Below are 21,952 nucleotides of genomic sequence, written 5' to 3'. Positions count from 1 at the left end.
GGGCAAGGAGTCTTAATTCAGGTGCGTGTCTTCCTTTATCTGCACTTCTTTTAAAAAGTGACTAAAGCCACTGATAAATAATGCTAATTTTTGCTGCCATCTGTGAATGCAGGACCAAGCTGTTTTCAGAGCAGCATTTTTATTGCTTTATCTGTTCAGGGGGGGAAGGAAAAAAGCTCTTTGCTTTAGCAGCAATAACCTATCTCCCACAAGTTGTAGTCTGTGCTCCCATCTACCACTAAAACCCAAAGCAAACAAAGATTCGTGCAGAGACAGGAAACCTTTTGGGTGTAATTGCTGGGAGGTCTTTGCTTTCGTGATTTTTGGGTTCACCCAGCAAGGCAGCCGGGCAGGGCTGCGGTTCACTGGGGTGGGTTTGGGATGAGCTCTCACTGGGCTTTAACTGGACCTTTTTGGCAGCTCTGGGAGTTTCAGAGACTCTGCAAGAGTCTCCTGGCCACGCTGAGTGAAAATGTCCCAGGGAGAGAAGGAGGGAGGGAGGGAAGGGGCCAGTGAGTGGAGGCACAGCTGAGCTACGCCCTGACGACAGCCCTGCCTCCAGGCTCCTTTCTTTTGGCCTTGAGCCTTGGTTTACATAATCCTGCGCTGATCCCTCGTCTTCAGCATGGATCAGCCTTAGAAGAGCCTCCAGTCTGACCAGATCAAACTGGGAAGCAGGTCTGTCCCACCATCTGAGCTGAGAAGTGCTGGTGTTGGTGGAATCACGTGGCTTTGGCAGTATCAGAAGATGCCACCAGTGCCAGGACTTGATTTTGGGGCTCCTTTGGAGGTTGAGAAAAGGAAATCAAACCTTGAACATGGTCTGGAGAACTACAGAACAAGTTTGGCTCCTGGAGCCTGTGTATTGAATAGGTGGAACCCTACACGAGGGAGGTCACCTGCAGAGTCCATGTGGCTTTTTCTCATGTGTTTATCTCTGTGTTGTGTGAGTTTCCCAAACCAGAACTGGACTGGGATTTAGGATGAGTTTCCCAAACCAGAACTGGACTGTGATTTAGGATCAGTTTCCCAAACCAGAATTGGACTGTGATTTTGGATCAGTTTCCCAAACCAGAACTGGACTGTGATTTAGGATCAGTTTCCCAAACCAGAACTGGACTGTGATTTTGGATCAGTTTCCCAAACCAGAACTGGACTGTGATTTTGGATCAGTTTCCCAAACCAGAACTGGACTGTGATTTAGGATCAGGTCTTTAGGGAAGCTTGTCACGGCGATGTGTAATAGCATAATAAAACCCTAACTGCTTCACTTGAATGTGTCAAATGACTCATTTACAGTGTCATCTGGGAGAGATGAAGTTCTATGAGATAAGTAAGGCTTGCATGGGGAGGGAATATTGAGTAATGGACCCAGAGCTATAATTGGAGGAGGAATAGATCTTCCATTTCAGGTCTGAGGAAGTGGTTTATCTGCCCAGTCTGCAAGTAAATGATTCTTCTCTCAACTTCCTCCACATATTCCCCACTTCCTCTGTGTAATATTCCTGTTATTTGTAACTGCTGCATTGAATCCTAGAGGCAGATGCTGCCTGCATTTCTGTATTATATAGAAGTAGAGGTCCAACAGGTTGGTGGACCTCTGACCTTCTGGGAGCAAAGAACTGATATGGAAGCAGGGCAAACATTTATGTCTCTATAACTAACCCCCTTTTCTCTATATTTATCATGTCTGAATATAGAGTAGCCCCGTCCATCTCTTCCCATCCCACAGGAAGCAGGGAAGTGGCAGACAGACATACAAAGGATTATTATATTTGATCAGGCTTGGAAATGGGCTGGAGATAAAGCCCTTGGTGTTTACTGGACCATTAAACATTTATTATCATCTCTCCTGCGTGCTGGTGGTGCTGTAAATAACAGCTGTGACAAAAGAAAGGGGTCAGCAGTTGCCTTTTGCACTGATGTTTGTAAATGCAGAGGCAGGTCCTGTGATTTTGAAGAGCTTGGTTGGGGGGAGCATCTGCCCAGATGCTGTGGAGAAAAAGGGCAGATGAGCCAGCAGGCCAGAGCTCCTCTCTATCACAAGGAAATGCTGAAATCCTAGGAAGTGGGAGAATTTAAACAACAATGAAAAAAAGATTAGGGCCAGAGTTAGGAGTTGATTTATCTCTGCCCTTGCTAACAAAAAAACTTAATGCACTCTGATCAGAACAGCTTTTGGATCTGGATTTAATTAGGTGGAAGGAGGGTTCGGGCCTCTCTCCCCCAGCTCAGCCACACTCCACGAGGCATTTCCAGCATCAGACTTTGATTTCCCTTTCCCCCCTTGCCAGGTTTTTGCAGGGAGAGGAGAAGCGTGGCCGCAGGGCTGGAACACGGCTCGTGGGGTCTGAGCTGCAGCACCTGGTGGGACGATGGGGCTTTTGGAAGGGGGAACATGAAGGGATTACTCTGTTGCTGGGAGGCCACAGCCTGGTGATTCCTACCGCAGGCAATCCCTCTGAAGTCAATGAGATTGGAAAGCGTGTAAATCAGTATGGAATTCGGCGTTTTCCTGGAAAAGTGGGGGGGATATTTGTTTAACTTGCATATAAATTACTTCTAATAAGGCTCCACAGACACGACTGATGCTTCTCCTCACACTGTTGCTCCTTCCAGTCCCAGAGTGGCTCTCGCTGCCCTCTCATTTTTAAATAATTTTGCAAAAAAAGCCTCCTGCGTGGGAATTCTCTGTGGCTGTGAAGCGTTGCTGGGGATGACTCAGGCGGGAGCGAGTCCTCGTGCGCTTGGGACCTGTGGTGCGAGCGGAGAAAGGAGACGGGCTTGTTTTCACACTCTCATTTTGTGTCTCTGACATGTTTCTGTTCCACCATTCAGATGTCATCAGGCTGAGGGATAATTAGAGGGAGCCTGTTTTGCTGCAGAGCCGGATTGGGAATCCACATTGCCGTGAGCAGGCCGGGTTATTTGTTGGGGAATGCAAAGCGTGGAGTGGGTGCACAGGGAGCACTGCTGCACCACCAGGGAGAAGATGCTCTCCTTCCCTGTGCCTGCAGAAAGTATCTCCTTTCTACAGCTTAAAATAAATCCATGGAAACACAGAATGGTTTGGGTTGGAAGGGACTTTCAAGGTGGTTTAGTTCCAAGAGAGGTGGCAGGGACATCTTCCCCACGTTGCTGCAATCCCCATCCAGCCTGGCCTTGGACACGTCCAGGGAATTTGGGTGTGAGAGTGTTGGTTCTTGCAGTGCTGCTCTCTAGCCTGGCAGTCTCCATCACCTTCACCAAAATGTTTAAAGGATTCCTGGAAGCTGCTGTTGGAGCTCTCGGGCATGGGTTCTGCTGCTGCCTTTGCTGTGGGTGCGTGGTTTGGGTGTTCATTCTGTGTGAGGCTTTAATGCCCTAATAAAGCACTGGAACAAAGAGCATCAGCTTTTCTCTTGCTCCGTTGGGGAGGGCATTGAATTTTGCCAGATGTTCCCACGGCACAGGTGGTTTCAGCTGTTTTAGACTCACCTTACCTTAAAAAATTCACCTTGCCTGTTTGTGCTTTGCACAGCACGTGGAAGATGGGGCCGACTTGAAAATGAGATCTAAAACTGGAGGAGTCCTACAGAAAGTAACTGAGGAGCCAAATATATACATCTGAATAACTGAGGAGACAACCAGGTCCCGTGAAGCTGGTTGCCAAGGGAATAATTCACTTGTCTCTCCCCCAGCCTGATGGAATATTGTTTTCCTCTTCTCCTTGCCAGCATACCCACAGCTCCAGAGGAGCCACTCTCACTCCTGTAGATGCTTTAACTGATACATTCCTAATTCCACCCTGGGGCTGTTTTCATGAGCAGAACATCCTTTGAAGGCACCTTCCCCTGCCCCAGGCCTCCAGAAGGGTTTGTGCTGTCCAGAGGTTTGTTCTCTCTTCCCACTGGTGCTGGCTGGCCTGATGAGTACCTGGCTCCTGCCCACAAATGTTCACTTTCCTCCCCAAAAATAAGGGTGTTTTTAAGGCAGCAGTCTGGACTTGGATCCAGCACAAAAAATCCAGTAAAATCCAGCACAAAAGATCTGTCCAGCTTCAGTTCAAGTGGTGTTTGATCTTTGTTGTCCTCTCTGCAGAACAGAACAATTTAAGACTAATTTTTTGTTGTTGTTCATTAGCTGTTGGTGTATTAACAGGCCCTGTAAACTTGGGTTATTCCCTGAAATATGAGTTGTGCTCTTCAGTCTTCTTGAGCGTCTCCACATCTCCTGCAACCTGGTTTCCTCCATCTGAGCTTGAAATACTTGGATAAACTTATTTTATATGGAGACTCCATTAGTGGCTGGGACAATCTCAGTTTAGTGGAACAATCCCAGTCATCCACAACATTTGGGGCAGAAAAAGTCTGTTTTATGTGGCTGATCCGTGTGAAAGGACTCACTCATCTTGGCCCAAGCCACTCAGTGGGTGTTCCTCTCTTCCAGGGTGCATCGAGAATAATCATCAGCCTTAACAAGGATTGATTGTGTGCTCCTCATCCTCCTGGTTTGGTATTAACCGGGAAAAGCTTTGGCCGTCGCGTTGGGGAGGCGAAGAGGTGGATGAACGTCCCTGTCAAGGTACAGTAGAGGCATGGATGAGGGGTTTGGGGCATGGAGCTGGTGCTGGTGTAGCTTTTGGAGGTTCCAGGGTGTACAGCTTCCTCGTGGATTCACATCCCTCAGTCCCACATGGAGAAATCTGCACTCCATCGTTCCCTTGTTCGATCCTAGTGAGCGCAGGCTTCTTAGACCAGGGGTGTTGGCTTTGTTTTGGTGCAAACTTGGATAAATCCAGTGTTTTCTCTTCATTTAAAGAATCTTCCATTTTGAAACTTTTGGGTTGTGTCATGAGTAGAGTTTGGGCATCAATATTTGCACTATTTTGAAGAGAATTTTTCTTAGGATTCTTTTTCTTGTCTAGACAAACCGGTATTAGACTAAAGTATACTGGATTAGTATTAGACTGAAATATATTCTTACCTTGGTGTGGATGGGCACGGAATTCTTGCATGAGTGATTTATAAAGGAGGGGGAAAGAAAAAGCTGAGAGTCTTTTTGAGGAAAGGAAGGCTGTGGAGTAAGAAGGAAGGTTCCAGAGTAAGAAGCGTTTCTCAGGACATTGGTGAATCAAAACCCAACATCCGTCAGGGAGTTTGTGGGAAGTTTTTCTGGTCGAAGTTCTTCCCATGGTCTGACCTGTGGAAAAGATTGAGGAATGCTTTTAAAAATTAAAAATAAAAACTCTACTGTAAGATTTCTTGTGGGGTGATTCAAAGGACTCGTTCCAACCCCAGTGGCTTCAGTGCTGGGACTTTGCAGCTGGAGCAGCAAAGGGAGATGTGCGTGTGAAACCTGGGGATTTGTATAAACAGGGTCTTTTCCTAAAGCATTGCTTGTTGCTGTGGCTTTCACAGGTTCACCCAGTCTGCAGAAGTAGTTTGTATTTGTGGTTTGATATTTCCTTAAAGCCTCCACACAAGGTCCTGCTGACACTGCCTGCTTCACAAACACAACCAATTTATGGTTTCGTATAAAAATTCTTTGAACTCATTGCAAATCTGATTTGATACCTCAGTGCCAAACTGAAGCCAATGCTAACTTTTAGGGTTGACTAAATCCTTCCCTTGGAATATGTGTGATATTTCAGTGAGTTTCAGATCTGTTTGTGTGTGTTCCTCTCTGTACTTCACCGAATTTCATGTTGTGTTTTGCTACTTGTATTTTTAAGTTGGGTTTATTAGTTTGGGTTTTTTTTCTGCTCACTTTTTTGATTTGGGGAAAGCTCCTGTTGAGGTCAACAGCTGAATGAATCCCAGTAATTAGGGTTGTCCTGTGCAGGGCCAGGAGTTGGATGATTCTTGTAGGTCCCTTCCAACTCAGGGTATTCTGTGATTATAATTTACTGAGAAGTGGCCAGCTGTCCTAGGAGATAGACTTTGTCTTTGCTGCTGCTTTCTCCAGAGATGATCCCAGAAAAGGATTAAATTCAATGAGACTGAAGCCTCAGAAGTAATTAGTGTATGATGCTCAGCATAAACGTTAATAGACTAAACTCCATTTATTTTTAAGTTTTTGCTAGTATGAGAAAAGGATTTTTTAGAGAAGCAAGAACTTGGATGTGCCTATCAGGCCTTTGGAGCTGTGTGGGGTTGGAATTCAATGGCCAGCTGGAATCCTGAAGCTGCAGGATTGGCAGGATGTGCCACGTGAAGAGGAGTGGCCATGGGCTGATCACTGTGGCCACTGCTGTGACTGGCCAGGTGACATGGCCCCAGCAGAATTGCTGGTGTGTCAGTGGTTTGTCTTCATAAAGTCCCATGTGGATGTGACTCTGTTGGCTGAAGTGAAATAGTCCCACAGCACCTTCCTTTTAAAATTTGGATTAAAACAGCAGCTTCTGCAACAGAGTCCTTTTGAAATAAGACAGCAAAGTCCACACTGAGCTCATGGGACTTGTTCAGCTGCCTCAGGTAGTGTGGGGTTCTGGGTGGGATTCAAAGCTGGAGTGTCAGAGGTGTCCATCATACCCAGAGCCTCCTCACTCCTTTAGGCTACTGGAAAGACATTTTGGGCTGAGTGTTTTTTCTCTCTCTGAAATGGGGGTTATGAAACAGCTGATGGGAGCTGGAAGGGCTTGTGCACCCATTTCTGCTTGTGTTTCATTATCCATCACTTCCTGATTGTGTCACAGGGCCAGAGCATTCAGATTCAGATTATGGAGGGGTGAAAGTGATGCATTAAGCCTATACAAAGCTGCCCACTCAGATTTCTGAGCTTTGTTTGCACGAGTCGCATTCACTTGTCACAAGTTACTGTCTTCTTTTTGTGAGCTATTTCGGCAATGTCACACATTTATTCCAGCTCAGGCATAGCAGTAGTGGTGCAGGCAGAGCAGGGAGCCTGTGTTTGCAGAGCACAGGTGAGAAGACTGCTGAATTTAGATCTGAAATGTTGATTAGATCCTACAAGGTTCTTCTTGTGCGATTGGAAACCTTGGGATCCTGGACATTGTAGTACTCCCAGGTGTGGTGGCACCTCTGAGGAGAAGTCATCGTGGTCTCAAATCAAAATTGGCATAAAATGCATTACTGGAGGAGGGGAAGGAGGGTGGGAGGTAGGAACAGACCCACAACCAAACAGGTGCTACCTGTCCCAGAGGGTATGAGTGGGAATTGTGGAATATTTGGTTGGAAAGGTACTTTAAAGATGATCTGGTCCCATCCCCTGCCATGGGCAGGGACACCTTCCACCATCCCAGGTTGCTCCAAGCCCCATCCAACCTGACCATGGACACTTCCAGAGATCCAGAGGCAGCCACAGCTTCTCTGGGTAGCCTGTGTCACGGCCTCCTCACCAGTCTCATAGTCAAGAAATTCCTTCTAAAATCTCAGTTCACCCAGGTTTTTCCATCATAATTATTTCCATGATCCCAGCAGGTTTACAGGAGGGGTAGGGGGGAAGCATTCCTTATGCCGTGCAAAACCTGGAATGGGAATGTGGGCAGGATCATCTTCTCCAGGTCCTTAGACCACCAGCCCTGCCTTAGGCTCACAGAAATAGTTTTGTTTGGGAGAATCAAGGGCCTTGTTCAGAAATGCTGGAATTCCTTTGGAAGTTCAGCTTTCAAAATCCGCAGAGAAGCCACCTCTGCTCCCCGCAGCGGGTCGGAAGCTGGGTTTTTTGGGATTGCTGCCAAGAAACATTTCTTGGAAACCCGTCCGTGTGCAGTGTGAACAGCAGGACAGGAGGTCTGGGTTTGAACTCTGGATGATAAAACCAGGGAGGTTTTGGCAGGGCTGTGTTCAGATGCCTCATTCTTGGCCTTTCTCCTTGGGCTGTGCGGGCAAACCCCCGCCTGGGCTGGCTCAGAAACTTCCATCTGACTTTGTAGCAAAGCTGAATTTTCCACTGACTAGGGAAGTTTTTCGGATTGAAACAGCTCTCTAATTTTTTGGATGGGTTTCTCCATCCCATTGACTACACCCATTCTGTGTTTTTGAATGAAGCTAGTGGTGAACCTTCCCTGCAGGGGCAAGAATTTTCATAAAATCATGGGATGGCTGGCATTGGAAGGGGCCTTAGAGACAATCTGCTTCCAACACAGGGACATCCTCCACTAGACCAGGTTGCTCCAAACCCCATCCAGCCTGGGGATTCCCTGAAACCATCCCCTGATTTTGTGATTCTTTGAAAACGGATGAAGCCGTAGCCTGGAGTTCCAATTACTCTTTAATCCAGGTCAAACTTTCCCCCTTTTTTTTTCTGTACCAGTTCCCCATTGCTCTCTCTGAATCCCTTCTTTCTATTTTTTTGGGAAACTATAAAATTTATGTGGAGAAGGAAGGAAAATCTCTTTCTTACTGCAAGGGCCAGGTCAGCATCTTTTTTAAAAATCCCTGTGAGAGCAATTTGTCAGAAAACCTTGTGGGAAGCACAGAGCTTGAGCCTAGTGGAGCCAAGCTGAACACTCCCTTGATTTGAGTTCGTATCACCAGCAGGAAGAGAAATCTTTTTATCAGTGACTTTACAGGATAAGGAGAATTTCCCAAAGGATGGGCTTCTTCCCAAAGTTTCATTCTCCAAGGAGGCCCTGAGAAAAGCAGATCCACTGGGAAGTTGGAAGCTCCAGACAAGTAGGTGCATGCACTGGTGTGCATTCTCACCTGTAGGTACACAGAGAGCCTTCCCAAATTGCCCAGAACCTGAGAAAATGGAGATAAAATCAGAAAGGCAATTGCAGTTAATTATGCTTTCAAGGCAGCTGGAGATTGGTTGGAATCCTGTGGGATTTCTGAGGCCTCCCAGTGCAGTTTCAGGTGCAGGGTGGGCAGGAAGGTTTGGTGTCTGTGGTTGGAGACGTCTCAGTTGTGACTGTCACCTCTGGCTGTTGGGCTGTGCATGGCACGGTTGTCACCACCAAAACACAGCTATTGTGTCGTGGCAAATTCTTTGTAGACATTTTGAGTTTCAATTAAAAAAAAATTAAAAAACCATTTTGTGCATGACTGAACTTTGTTGTTCTTTTTCCACCTGCACGCTTTCCCATTTCTTCCCATCGTCACCAAAACCTGAATTTTGTGTTTTGGGCAGCGGGAAGAAGCCACATCCTGAGAAATCTTGGATACCTCTTTGGTTTGTAGAGGAATTGGGATGTGACCAAAGAAGTGGGATGCTCAGGGAGTTGTAGGTGAGGTGGTGTGAAGTAACAGGTGTAGAAATCCATTGTGACAGTCTTGTTTTCTATGATGTGAGCTTGGAAAATTAAAGGAAGAGCCTGACTTTTAACTCCAAAAGAACCAAAGTCTTGAGGGATTCAGCAGTGGGAGTCACAAATATGTAAAGCTGCATGGGACAGTATTTCTTGCTGTGCCCTTCTGTTCCTGCAGGAATTTAGGTCAAAAAATGCTCTGGTAACTTCAGAATTTTTCTTGACCCAACCTTTGGGTCTCCAAACACATTGTAACCATTCAAACTCATTATTACCTGAAATTGCACTTTTTGGGAGGTCCATGTGAGCATTTGTTCAGGCCTGGGCTTCACCAGTAGCAGAAACACGTGATGTTTTTTAAAAGATAACACAGACTTGTTTTTATTCCCTTAAGATGGCAAATCTTTCTTCAAAGAATCATGAATTAAACAAGACAGTGCCTCACAGCGGGTATTAAGGAAAAAATAATAATTAAAAAAAAAAGCCTTTGGAATGGTCTTTCCCTCTGGCATCTTCACTCAGGTTCTGCAATCAGTAATTCAAAGGAGGTTTTGTGGGAAGGGGAGGCGAGATGCAGGAGCTGATATGACTTCCCCAGGGGTGAGAACTTTGAGAGCTGGGGCCTGAGCATTAATCTCCCTAATTCCAGCTCAGCACTTCACTGTGAGATCATTACTTTGTGTGATTAATCTGTGCAATGCCTCCAAAGCCTCTAAAACCATAATGCTGCATTTGTATTGAGGAATGTTGCTGCCAGTTGGAGTATTTGGGAGTCTCTTGCATCCCTGATACCTTTTGCTCCAACTTTGAATACAGGGAAGCATTCCCTGGCCTTGGTTGGTCTTACCCTGTTCTAATCATCAGGGCTGATATAATCTTCTTTGAGGAATAGTGTTTTCAGTAGGGATAAAGTGTTCTTAGTGCAGAAATCAGCTGAAATGCATTTGATAAATACAGGTACAACTGCAGCCATGACGGTTTTCTTGCAATGGTGATAACATCTTGACTTCTTAAAACTCATTTCCTAAAGACAGGAGAGCAGTAACAGGACAGAGTCTGTGTTCATAGGCCCCTCCATCCCAAATAACCTTCAGATCCTCTGAGCATTTCCAGCCGCGTTTGAGAAACTTCAAAGTCTTCAAATCTTGCAAATTCTGTGGAAACAGCGTAGCAGTGGGGGGAGGTGGTTTGAGTGGAGAGACCTTGAGACTTCCCCGACTTGATGCAAATTCTGCAGTGTAATTTTACTTCTTAGGTAATCCCTGTCTGATTTTGAGGATGCTGCCAGCTCCTCAGTTGAAGTCATGGCATTACCAAAGCCTCAAGTGTGATGCTGGGCAATCACTTCGCCCTTCCGCCGCATTAACCCCAATTTTCTGTAGGATGACTTCATCCTCCTCCTCCTCTCAGAGGCACGTGCTGCCTCTTTCACATTGGCAGATTTACCAGCAGCACCTCACACATCTCAAACTCCCTGTGAATCCTGTCGGCGCCCAGAGCCCCGGGAGTATTTGATGCATCACGTCGCAAACTGTGAAATCGAAGATTCAGCCCCACTTTGATGCTTTGGCTCTGTGAGCAGCAGAACTAATGTGGCTCAGCATACTAATGAGGGGAGGTATTTATTGTTCAGGGCCTGGATGGTGTTGAGCTTCACCCTTGAAAAATTCCTGGGAGGATGGTCTTCCTCTCGGGATGGGCCTTGTGGAGTCCTTGGCAAACAACTGGCGTGGCAGTGGCAGGGGAAAAACCCGACTTTCAAGGAAATAGCCCCAAAATTAAATCCTCCAAGTTTATAAATCACCTGAAGGAAGGAAGGAGGAGGGATTGAAGTGGAAATTGTTTTTTGCTTTTCATGGAGAGAAAGTGAGGATGAGACTAAAGAGGGACCTAAGCCCACAGGTCACCACAAGGATAAAATTAAGATGCCAACAGCTTTCGGCATCGCTGGGGACATCAAAAATGTTGTTTTCATTTTGGAGAAGCCCTTCTCCAGCACTGTCTATTTGGATCACTGACATCTGTTCATTTTAATTGGAAAGGAACCAAAATGAGTGAAAGTGTCGCTTTTAACCTTGTCTGGGCTTGGTAAAAAAGCACTTAGAACTAAAAGCTGGTGGTGGTGGTATCTGGAAATACTGACTGGAGAAGGCTTCACTGAGGTAAAACTTCTTTATGGAGACAGGACTTGAAAATTCTCTGTGTTTGTCAGGTGCCACATCCTTTGGGGTTTGCTGGGAGAGAGGAATCCCTTACACTCCTCAAATTTGTCATCTGGGTAGTTTTAATTCTCTAGAAAGGGGTGGGGGATTAGTTGGGAGAATTTTGCTTGCAAGGATGGGTTCCACCAGGAGGGGAGAATGCCATGGATTAAGGGCTTGTGCAGGAGGGCGTGGTGGTTTCTGGGAATTTGAGAGATTTCCCTGGAGGCTGGCCAGGTTGGACACCCAAACCTCTGAATTATGTGTAATGTAATAGCTGAATTAATGAAAAATCACAGAATAATTTGCGTTGGGAAAGATCTCCAAGGTCATTGAGTCCAACTTGTGACCCATTCCCACCTTGTCACCCAGAGCAGAGCACTGAGTGCCCTGTCCAGTCATTCCTTGAACACCTCCAGGGATGGAGACTCCACCTACAGTGCTTAACAACCATTTCCATGAAGAAATTCCTTAAAAGTAGATGGTCTCCTGAATATCTGTCTGTTTGTCTCACCTGGAGGGCCTCCAAAAGCCAATTTGATTTTGGTTTAGATCACCCTAGCAATGAAACGTGCATCAAAAATCACAAACACACAAATTCTACTTGATTTGCTTGTCTTCTCCACATCCAGCTTTTATATCCCTGGGATGATCTTGATTTATTTCCACCAAGAAGATTAAATTCCTTGTGGACCACGCAGTCCAGAACTCAGAGCAAGCACCTTGACACGGTGCTCCTTGGGGAACCCAAAGAGTTTTAGGAGCCTGATGGGAAATTCCAGCACACCAGCACTGTTGGTTTGCTGGAATTTCCAACTTCCAACTCGAAATGGCCCAGGAGCACAATGCACTACAATTATAGCAGCATTCCCGGGTCAGGAAACAAGCACAGCCACTGCTGTATTCCTGTGTGTGATATTTCTGACACACAATGTTATCTTGGGGATTGTTACGTCGGCTTTTATGTGGCTGGGGGAGGGTGGGGCCGAGGTTAATTGGTCACGTTAATGGTTTTCATGTTCCTGATTTAGGCTCTGGGTGCTGTCCTTGGGTTTGGAGTGAGTTATGAGAATTATTCATTCTATTGTGGTGCTGTCACATCTTTGGTGTGGGGAGATGGCTCCAGCTACAGCCCAGATCACTGAAAAAGTTCATTCAGTCAAGTTTTGGGGTTTTCTCCTGCTTATACCACATTAGAAAATCCTGAGAATCCTAATGGATGGACTTGTTCTGAAACCAGACCTGTCTGTACAGACCTACACCCAGCAGAGCTTCAGCTGGGGGACAGGAACTGCTCACTGGGTATTTGTTCAAATATGTGGCAAAATGTCTTTAATTCACACAAAACGTGTCTCGTTGGACATGTGTTCTGAAAATGTGGAAACTAGTGCAGAGTTCATGGTTTTGTGGTTACAGGGCTTTTTTCCTTCATAGAATTACAGAATTATATAATTGTTTGGGTTGGAAAATGCCTTTAAGATCATTGAATCCAACCCTTAGCCCAGCACTGCCAAGGCCACCACTAACCCATGTCCCCAAGTGCCACATCCACTTGGCTTTTAAATCCCACCAAAAGTGGTGCATCCATCACTGCCCTGGGCAGCTGGACAGCCCTTTCCATGGAGAAATTTTCCCTCATATCCAATTTAAACCTCCCCTGGTGCAACTTGAGGTCATTTCCTCTAGTCCTCAATGTATGAAAAAGCCCCAGAAGTTAAAACCCCAAACCACTGCAACACCCAAACCCTCAACTTGTTTTGTTTAGTGACCATTCCTAAAATACTTCTGCTCACCAAAGCTATGGAAAGAGGTATCTAATGCCTTGGCTGAGGGGCACAGCTCAATGAAAAATGGAAAAAGATTGGCTTTTTTTTTTTATTATTCTTCAGTGAGAGCAGAAGAATCAGTGAGGAAGTTAAAATTTTGGGATCTTCAGCTTCCTAATGGCTCAAAATGCACCTTTTTTGCATGAATTTAAAATTTAGAAGTGTTCCAGGCCAGGTTGGACAGGGCTTGGAGCTACCTGGGAGAGTGGAAGGTGTTCCCTGCCCATGGCAGGGGATGGGACCAGATGATTTTTAAGGTCCCTTCCAATTCAAACCACTCTGTGATTCACAAAAGATATGAAATTTTGTCTCTTTTTCTAGAAGCTGAAGTGTCACAGCCATCGTGGGGTGGTTACAGAAGAACCACACACAACCATTCTGCCGTGGATCAAACTTCCTTTTTATTTATGATGTGCTCCTCTCACACATATAAAGCTTATTTGTAAAGACCATTTGCTTTTCTCTGGCCAGACCAACAAGGCTGTGCTCAGGAAGCACCACAGGGATGGCTTCATTTTATAAGAATTTTTTAAAAACACACTTCTGAGAGAGCTCATCATGTCACACTTCCTCTATTCAGGACTCCAAGTCTTTCACAAAACTGAGCAGAATCCCATGGGGCCACAGCCATCCCGGAGTGGTGGATTGAATGACTTAAGTATCTTTTTCTGGCTGATTTGTGACTGTAGCTTTAATTTATTGCCTCCTCTGTAAACCACAGATATGTTTGTTATTTGCTATTACATGGTAAAAAAAAAAAAAAAAAGAGCTTTATTTGGATTTTTAAGTCATTCTTGTTCTTTTCAGTGGCATTTGTTGCAGTGAAATCCTTTTATGAGACTTGTGGGGAGAGTCCCTTCTCAAAGGGACACGTGACAGGCAGCGGCTCAAGGAAGGGATACATTGGAAATTAGGCAAAATTCCTTCATGGAAAGTGTGGTCCAGCCCTGGGGAACTAAAAGTTCTGTGGATGTGGCAGTGCTGGGGGAACAGTGGACTCAATGACCTCAGTGGGCTTTTCCAACCTTTATGGTTCTCTGATTCTGAGCATAATAATTAAGTTTTTATCCCTTTGTGCTGCCAGAGAGCTGAGTTCCTCTAAATCTATTTTGTACATGGAGTATTTGGAATATTCTTTTTTTTTACTGTAGAAACCCTCCCACCTGAAATTTAAACACCTACCGGAGCTGAACTTGGGTTTCTCTTTCAAAAAATTGTCTCCGTGACGGGCACCTCATGGTCTGATGTTTGTGGTCACCATATTCACATGCCTCGAGTCAACAACCTTGTCCTTGTCACTTCAGAGAACTTTAAAATGTCCATGCTGAAATTTCCCATGTGCGTAATAATTTCTCTGTTTTGCTTGACTGAATCTGAAAATTCTGCATTTTTAGAGGAGGAAGAAACTTATGGTCCAGATCCAGAGGTTAGTGATAAAATAATTAGGAAAAAAAATTAGGTTGAAAACGTTGGTTTCAAGTCCATCAATCCCTTAAAAAAGCAGAAAGAGAGGATGCCCAGAGAAGCTGTGGCTGCCCTGGATCCCTGGAAGTGTCCAAGGCCAGGCTGGACAGGACTTGGAGCACCCTGGGATGGTGAAAGGTGTCCTTGCCATGGCAGGGGGTGGAACTGGATGAGCTTTAAGGTTCTTCCCACCCAAAACATTCTGTGATTCTCACAGGATTTTGTTCCAAAGGACACAGTTACCAACCAGTGCTGATTTTGGGAGGCTCTGCTCTCTGGGTTCCAGGCTGTTATGAAATGCATCTAATCCACGATGTGGTGCAGTTGTGGGCCCAGTGCATGGAGCAACCAGGCGTGAAAAAAATCAGATTGCTCATAAATATTTTACTGTATTTTTAAAAACATTGCCCAGTAATTGCTTTCCTATCATTACTTTCTGCCTGCATGAAAATAACATATGCCAGCATGAACCCCAGTGGCAGTGGGGAAGGATTGAGGGGGAGAAAATGAGGTTATCTCTTGATCAGTATTTTATCAGCTCAATAATAATATTTTGATTAGGAGAAGTAGTGCACTGTCCTTCAAAGAGGCACAAGCTTCTTGTGATTTCTGTGTCACCAGAGTTGTTTGAGGAGCGTTGAATCCCACACGGCTTAAAAACACCAAACCACTAAGACCAAAGGATCATCTTTTAACAACTCTGTCATCTGCTTTAAATCCTTTGCATCTCTCCAGCCTGAGTGCCTGGAAGGAAACTGCAGCTCTTCCCTAAGTGGTGTGGCTGCCTCTGGCTTGCTCTGAACACCTTTCATGTGGGAGAGGAGAATTTGTGAGCAGAGGAAAATCCAAGGGCTCTGAGTTAAGGGATTATCAACCACGAGGTCAGGGTGGTCTCAGGAAGCTGCTCCTGTTTCCATTTGTCCTGGGCATGAGCTGGCTCCAGTTAGAGAATCACAGAATGGCTGGGATGGCAAAGAACCTCAAAGAACATCCAGTTCCAAACCCCATCAAGGTCAGGGACACCTTCTTCCAGCCTGAGTTGCTGACAATAACACAGCTGAGATCTCTTTGTTGGGGAGATGAAAATAGAGGATGAATTGTGAATAACATGGCAGGGCTGAAAGTCAGTCGTCCCAGGATGTTGGTTAATCACTTCAAAGATAAGAAGGTGCATTTTAATTCTATATTTTTCAGAACTACTGAACATCAGGTTTTGTGTTGGTATCAGCAGGGTTTTGTAGCCACTGGGGTGTTTAGGAGTGGTTCTTACAGTTTTGAGTCAGCAGGAAATATGTTTATTGCAGTGATATTTGGTTTGTGGTAGGTTTATAGCAAAATCTATGTATAATTTGTAGTAGCTATATTATATTAGGTTTATAATAGGTTTATGGATATATAAATCTTAGAAACACAGAATCACAGGATGTTGTGAGTTGGAGAGAAGCTTAAAGATCATCCAGTTCCACCCCCTGCCATGGGCAGGAACACCTTCCACTATCCCAGGTTGTTCCAAACCCCATCCAATCTGGCCTTGGACACTTCCAGGGATCCAGGGGCAGCCACAGCTTCTCTGGGAAATCCATTCCAGGGCCTGCCCACCCTCACAGGGAACAATTCCTTCCCAAGATCCCATCCAGCCCTGCCCTCTGCCAGTTCAAAGCCATTCCCTGTGTGCTGTCCCTCCATCCCTTGTCCCAGTCCCTCTCCAGCTCTCCTGGAGCCCCTTTAGGCCCTGGAAGGGGCTCCAAGATCTTCTCATCACCAGGAGAACACCCCCAGCTCTCCCATTTGTCTCCAGAGCAGAGGGGCTCCAGCCCTTGGAGCATCTCCATGGCCTTTTCTGGACCTGCTTTAACAAATCTGTGTCTTTCTTCTGCTGGGGATAAATGCCACTGATGAATGCCTTGGCACAACCCTGCAGCTCTTGGTGTTGGGATTGGCTGGAATCACTGAGCTCAGCCCAGGCTCCCTTTCCTCACGCTGCTGGAAATGAGGAATAGCCCAACTATTCCTCATTTTGCCAGGAGTTCTGCAGGTGCAGAAGGTGGTCAGAGAGAGCTGCAGGTCCTTTGTACCTCCCTGCCCTTCCCTGAGCACTCTCCCCATGCTCCCTGCCTGCTGCAGATCACTCCCTTCGGGTGCTGAGAGCCTCTTTCTCCATCCCATGGCTCAGGAGGCAGCAGCACCTGCTGGAAACAGCACCATGGATCATGGCACTGTGCCACCAGCCCCACCAGTGACCTCAGCAAAGCCTCTCTCCCTGCTCCTGCTGCTTGAAATCGAGGATAAAAGGCAGGATCTCATAAAAAGGAAGGTCTGAAGGTGATGCTTGTACGTAGCTCTCTTTGTTGTAGGTGTCTGCACTCCCGACATCCCTCTCATCCTCGGAAATCTAAAGGCGGCGTTCAGCAAAGGACTGCAGAGCACAGGGCTGCTGGCAGTGTGCAGTTAATCACCAGGCTACATCCAAAGGAAAAGAAAAACCCTTTGCTCATAAAAAGGGTGGAAAAGGGATCAAGATTTTGCATAAATCAAGAGATCTCTGCAGCAGCCTGGTGCCATTGCTGGGAAAATTCATGGGGACCTCAAAGATAAGGGCAACAGGAGTGCTGAGCACCATAGGGTTGCATTTTAAAAACCCCGCAGTTTGTCTCTTTTTTTTGGATGTTAGAGAAAATTGTGTGGGCAGAGGCAGTGGTAGAGTCTCTGAACTTGTATCAGGGAAGCTGCTGATGGGTTTCACCAACCATTTTCATGGTGAATTGAGATTGTGGAGGAGATAAATGATAGAGCTCTCCAAAACGCCTTGAGGCTCCTTGTGAAGGGTGGCAAACTGGGATTTCTGGGCTTTGAGGGTGCAGCCATGGGGGAGTTATCAGAAAGACAGAGAGATAAATCCAGAATTACTGGCAGGATGTTTGCTGATACATAAATACACCCATGAGAGGTGCAACAGCCGCTGCAAAAACCGCGAGCACCGATGCTGGGTCCGGTGCAAATATCCACAAATTGGTTAAAAAAAAACCCCAAACCCTCAGTGTTTACAACGAGTTCTGCAGGGAGAAGAGGTGGAGATGCCAAAACTGGGAGGAGCTTTGATAGGCAGCGTTGAAAAGCCATTTCCTGAGTGGGAGGCTGGAAGGATGGATCCTGCAGGTTGGAGTAACACGGGAGCGCTGCCTTTCCTATTGCCCCCCGCATTCCCTTTTTTGCTGGGCCATATTTATTATTTCACATGGGTTATAACTTCCTCGTCGGCGCACGGGGGTGTGGGAGGGGGAAGGAAATGACACTTGCTTTCTTTGCAGGGCTTTGGGAAGAGCTGCAGAGTAAAGGTTGGCTCGAAGAGCTCAGTAAAGCGAATTCCTGCAGGTACATCGGGTGCAGTAACCTGAAACCTGGCATTTGGGGTGCGGCACAGGAAGATTGCAACCTGTCCAGTTTTGCCTTGTAACGTAACACACCGTGGCAAAGGGCCTGACTGGGCTTTTTTAACACTTTTTTTGTCTTTTAGGCTTGTAATGGCTCGATGGTTTCGGGGCGCTCCTAGCAGCCGAAGGTGGCTGGGTGTTGTTTGCCTCCAGAGCCCTGTTTCCCTTCAAACAGTCACAGTCAGGCAGGAATTGGGTTTCTTGTCCAGCCAGCCTGGTTTTCTCCACAGCAAAAGCTGCCTGGGTCCTGCTGGGAAGCTCTCCAGCTCTGCTCACCCCCGTGCAATTCCTCCAGAGCAGCACCCAGCCCAAGCTCGGACTCACCTGCCTCTGCACAATGCTTTTCTACCTTTTACCTTAAAAAAAAACCCCATCCAAGCAGCCTTGCCTGTTCCTTTTTGTGTCACTGTACAAAATGCAGCTGTCACACCCACCGGCTTCCTTTTAGGTTTTACCCAGCTCTAGGCTCTGGGTGCCTTGAATAAAGGGATTTATGCCTGGACATGGCAGTGGCAGGCTTTTCTCCTGGCATGACCAGACTCTCAATGTGACATTCAGAGCTGTAAAACACTCCCTGACAATAGCTTGTGTTGTTCAAAGAGCAGCATAAATAATTGAGGGGGGTTTTTTCTCTTGGATTTTTTGGTTTTTGGGGTTTTTTTGTGGGTTTTTTGTTTTGTTTTTTTTTGTGAGAAGAATAACATCTCTCCAGGCTGGCTGGGGAGGCGAAGGGCAGGCACTGTTGGAATGTGGGGGGGAAATTCAGGAAGGGGTGACATGGCAAAAGGGGACTTGAGGTTGTTTTCTAGAAGGTTTTTAATATCATGACGTTGGGATATCTCTCAAACAAGGCGTTGGGGCCTCTGTTGCTTTTTACACACATTTTTATACAGAATAAAATAATACCATGATCCAGGCTTCTGTGTGTTTGCAGGGAACAGGAGGGGGCAGCCAGGGGGGGATCAGGCTCTGCTTCCATGGAACAGGGACAGGAGGAGAGGGAACAATCTCTGGTTATGCCAGGGGAGGCTTAGATTGGATATTTCTTCTTGGAAAGGAGTGTCCAGCTCTGGTACAGCTGTCCAGGGCACTGGTGGAGTCCCCATCCCTGGAAGATTTAAAAACCATGTGGATGTGGCACTTGGGGACGTGATTTAGTGGTGGCCTTGGCAGTGCTGGAGGAATGGTTGGATTCAGTGATTTTGGAGGGCTTTTCCAACCTTTTTGATTTGATGATTCTGCCCAGGGCTTTATCCATCTTGAAAACCTCCAGGGGTGGAAATTGCCCAACCTCTGGGTTCCCAGCTTGACTGACCTCATGGTGGAAAAGCTTCTCCCTGCACCTTGAACATCTCGATTCATCTTCTGCCCATCACCTCCTGTCCTCCCACCCAGGCTCTCCCTTCTCCCCAGTGTCCTTGGAGGTGCTGGAAAGCTGCTCTAATTCCCCTTCCTCGCCTGGTGCTGGTAGCTAAATATGCCCAAAGAGAAAAAGAGACAAATATTTGTGTTTGTGCACCTACCACGTACCTCAAATTAAAATTAGGAAAGGAAATCTTTTGAAGAAGTTAGCAAAAAGATGCATTAGCAATTCAGTGACATTTCTCCTGGCTCATGAGCCCATGTATCTGGTGACTTGCCTCTTCTGAAACTTTAATGGAAAAATGGTTATTTTTAATTTTGCATCAGTCTTTACATTCCTTGCTATCAGTACCTAAGAGGTGACATAATCCCAGCATTATTTGGTCAATTAGGCATCTTTTTGGTGCTGTGACCTGAATACAGGGCAGAACAACTACTGATTTAATCCTCTTCAATACGATTTATATCTTCTTTCTTGTAATTATTTTATTAAAAATCAAGAATTTTACCACCAAACCAGCTTCTTTTTTTGTTGCTTTCTCCAATACTGTGAAAATAAAGCACTGAATAAATGTATTTTGTATGATGAACGTGCAAAGTGAAAAGCTTTTGTGCACCCTTTAGACACAACCCGATCCCAACTTCATCTATTAAAATTTTATATTTGCAAAAGAAAAACAACAAACTTACTTAAATATGCTTATTTTCTTTAAAAAAATGTTGTTAAGATGAGCTTAAACTGGGGGAAAAAGAAACCCCCCATGCAGTAGTTGTGGCCATGCCCAGAGTCTGCCCAGCACGTGCCGTGGGTATGAATGAGCGCTGGCACTTCTGTCTCGGGGCTGGATTAGGCACAGTTGCTACTGGAAACTGCACAGCCCGGCTCAGGGAGGCTGTTCCTCTCCAAAACACAGCCCCTGCCCATGGCAGAGGGTTGGAACTGGAGGATCTCTGAGGTTCCTTCTGAGCCAAAACCATCCTGTGATGCTGTGAGAGATCTCGCTGGGTGACGAGGGCATGCCCCATCCAGCATCACTAAATGTCACTGACTGCATTTTGACCTCCAGCAGCATCCTGGGGAGGCTTTTCCTTCTGGGATTTGCTTTGAGCTGCAATGTTTTTAGCTTCATTTTTTTTAAAAAAGTCTCTTTTCAGGACTCAAACCCCACAAAGGCTGGGTTTTTGCACGGTTTGTGTTTCAGCTTGCACGGGCAGTTGTCAGACCCGGAGCAGCGACGGTGGCTTGGTTTGGAGATGTAAAACAAAAGCTTTTGTGCAGCATGGCTGTGTGTGCTGCTTTCTGCTGTCAGAAGGGAAGCTGAGCCTTGTGCTCAGCCCCTTCCACCCCTGCCCTTCCTGCGAGTCCGTTGAGCTGCCCCTGTCAATCAGCAGCGCTTTCAGAGCGAGTGTGTGGGATAAAGCTCCAACCCTGTCTGTGTCAGCTCGGGAGTGGTGCTGCACTGCTGGGTTTGGGCTGTGCAGGGCTGCCCACGTGCAGTCAGTTCTGCACAGTCATTTTTGCCTGTCGGAGGAGTTGGACTCAATAATCCTTGTGGGTCCCTTCCAACCCAGGATGTTCTGTGATTCTAATCTGGGATCTCTGATCTGTAGCAGAGCTCAAGAATTTTCTTATCCACAGCTCCTGGATCCCATTCATTCTTTATAGACTCAATCTAATAAAGCCAGCTTGTGGCATTTTAGTACTTAAAGGGACTTAAAGAGGGAGAGTGACTTTTTATACAGGCAGATAGTGATAGAACAAAGGGGAAATGGTTTTAGAATAGAAGAGGAGAGATTTAGATTAGATTTTAAATGCAAATTCTCTGCTATGAGGCTCTGGCACAGGCTGCCCGGAGAAGCTGTGGCTGCTCCATCCCTGGAAGTGTCCAAGGCCAGGTTGGATGAGGCTTGGAGCAACCTGGGATTGTGGAAGGGGGTTGGAATGAGATGATTTTTCAGGTGCCTTCCATTCCAAACCATTCCATGATTCTCTAACACCTTTTGCTGCAGGGAGATCTCCCCTCCCCGTGCTGACCTGCCCTTTGCAGGCTGAGAAAAGCACAGTCAGGTTTAATTTCACCCTGGCAGCATATTTTAAAACCAGGCTGACAGAGCAGTGGACCTGAGAACAGAAAAGATGTCGAGGCAGTGGTGCTTATTGGGAGTGTTAGAGCAGCATGGGGAATGCAAGGATGCAGAAGTAGTAAGAATCCTATTGGGTTGGGTTGTGAGGATCAGAACAACTACTTGCTTTTAGGGTTTTTTCAGATATTTGCTCGTATTTTTCATCATTGATTGCTGTGCTTGAGTGAAACTCATCCTGCCCTTGCCTTGGGAGGTGCTGCTGCTGTCAGGAGCTCTTGGGGCAGCTTTGCCACCAGGCCCAGCCTGTCCTCCTCTCTGCTGCCAGAGAAAGCCTCAGCTCTGGCAGAGCAATGACCTCCAGTCTCTACTTCTGTACCTGGAATTCTCCCT

The 21,952-nt window shown here is 46.3% G+C and overlaps 1 protein-coding gene and 1 long non-coding RNA gene across 4 annotated transcripts in view; both read left to right on the top strand.

The window, feature by feature from the left end:
- The window catches only part of PTPRA (protein tyrosine phosphatase receptor type A), a 115,063-nt gene that overhangs the window by 22,345 nt on the left and 70,766 nt on the right, over positions 1-21,952 (top strand). Inside the window, exon 2 of one of the 2 annotated variants that reach the window (XM_063401368.1) lies at positions 4,429-4,563. The exons of the other annotated variant lie outside the window; for it this stretch is intronic. The gene's annotated coding sequence lies outside the window, so the exon portion shown is untranslated. The remainder of the gene's footprint in view (positions 1-4,428; positions 4,564-21,952) is intronic. 2 annotated transcript variants of the gene reach the window in all.
- Positions 16,812-20,102, top strand: LOC134552483 (uncharacterized). Of its 2 annotated transcripts, none has more exons than XR_010080875.1 (3): positions 16,812-17,840; positions 17,993-18,056; positions 19,362-20,102. It is a non-coding gene; the product is annotated as an uncharacterized LOC134552483 (long non-coding RNA). The 2 variants fall into 2 exon arrangements; XR_010080874.1 differs by lacking the exon at positions 19,362-20,102 and adding an exon at positions 18,199-19,355 and having other exon boundaries at positions 16,815-17,840.

The sequence above is a fragment of the Prinia subflava genome, chromosome 7, assembly GCF_021018805.1.
Source record: "Prinia subflava isolate CZ2003 ecotype Zambia chromosome 7, Cam_Psub_1.2, whole genome shotgun sequence".
NCBI lineage: Eukaryota > Metazoa > Chordata > Aves > Passeriformes > Cisticolidae > Prinia > Prinia subflava.
This window is presented reverse-complemented; position numbering and strand designations above follow the sequence as displayed.